We start from the raw sequence: 1,189 nt of genomic DNA, 5'->3' as shown, positions 1-1,189 counted from the left end.
CGATGAAACATGTAACTTTCCTCTAGTTCTTAAATGCCTCCTCCCCACCCCACTCCACTATCATGATCCCAACTCTACCGTACAAATCTGGCTAGACCAGAAGATGTACACTGGCACAGATAGGAACTGGAAACACAGGGAATCCAGGGATCCAGATGATCCCTTCAGGACTAGTGGTGAGAGTGGCGATACTAGGAGGGTGGGGTAGAGAGGGGGAATCAGTTATAAGGATCTACATATAACCTCCTCCCTGGGGGATGGACTACAGAAAAGTGGGTGAAGGGAGACATCGGACAGGGTCAGATATGACAAAATAATAATTTATAGATTATCAAGGGTTCATGAAGGAGGTGGGGGGTCAATGAGCTGATACCAAGGGCTCAAGTAGAAAGCAAATGTTTTGAGAATGATGATGGCAACAGATGTACAAATGTGTTTGGCACAATGGATGGATGTATGGATTGTGAGAAGAGTTGTACGAGCCCCAATACAATGATTTTTTTAAAAAAAGAGCCAACTCGTCCTTTGGGATCCAGATCCCTGTGCTGGGGACCCCCCAATCCCCTGCAGCAGACACAGAGGGAGAAGGACTTCCCCTCGACCCTTGCTTCTGAGTTCTACTGTCTCGCTTCCGAAACGGTGAGAAAACGAATTTCTCTCTGTCAAAGCCATCCCCTGTGATCGTCTGGCAGCACCGGAGAACGAAGACAGGATGCCTGTCAGGCCACACAGACCACACAGGCCCCGCACGTGGCAGGTGGCCTGGGTGGCGCCCAGCAGAAATGTTCACGGGGAAGAGGCAGGTGCCTGAAGCAGGCGACCTTTGCCCCCATGCGCCTTCCAGCTCCTTCGAGAACAACAGTCCCCTCTCTAGATCCTCAAGGAAGCTTCAGGGTTCGCCCCCTCCCCTTACCACTGCCCCTGAAAGCACCAGGCGGAGCCAGGGAAAGAATGCCGTCACGTGCAGGGGATTGGAACAAGCTCGCAAAACGAAATCCGTGCATGCTATTGGCTGGACTAGCACGGGAACATGGTCAGAGACGGGAGGCTCAGGCTCAGGGACGACTGTGAGGGTATCCCCGACTGGGCAGTGCATGCAGTTGCTGTGGGTCGGCACTGACTTGACAACAACACTGAAGGGAAAGCTTGGCAGACTAAACTTTCACCCAAATTCAAGTTAAAAGAAAAT

General features: G+C 51.6%; 1 protein-coding gene across 1 annotated transcript in view; it reads left to right on the top strand.

Annotated features, from left to right (window-relative positions):
- IFT140 (intraflagellar transport 140) overlaps positions 1–1,189 on the top strand; it is a 52,192-nt gene that overhangs the window by 4,972 nt on the left and 46,031 nt on the right. The gene's annotated exons all lie outside the window — the stretch shown is intronic.

Source organism: Echinops telfairi, unplaced genomic scaffold (genome assembly GCF_000313985.2).
Source record: "Echinops telfairi isolate 266 unplaced genomic scaffold, ASM31398v2 ScPeMD7_5;HRSCAF=22, whole genome shotgun sequence".
NCBI lineage: Eukaryota > Metazoa > Chordata > Mammalia > Afrosoricida > Tenrecidae > Echinops > Echinops telfairi.
The sequence above is the reverse complement of the archived record's forward strand: the minus strand, read 5'-3'. Positions and strand labels throughout refer to the sequence as shown.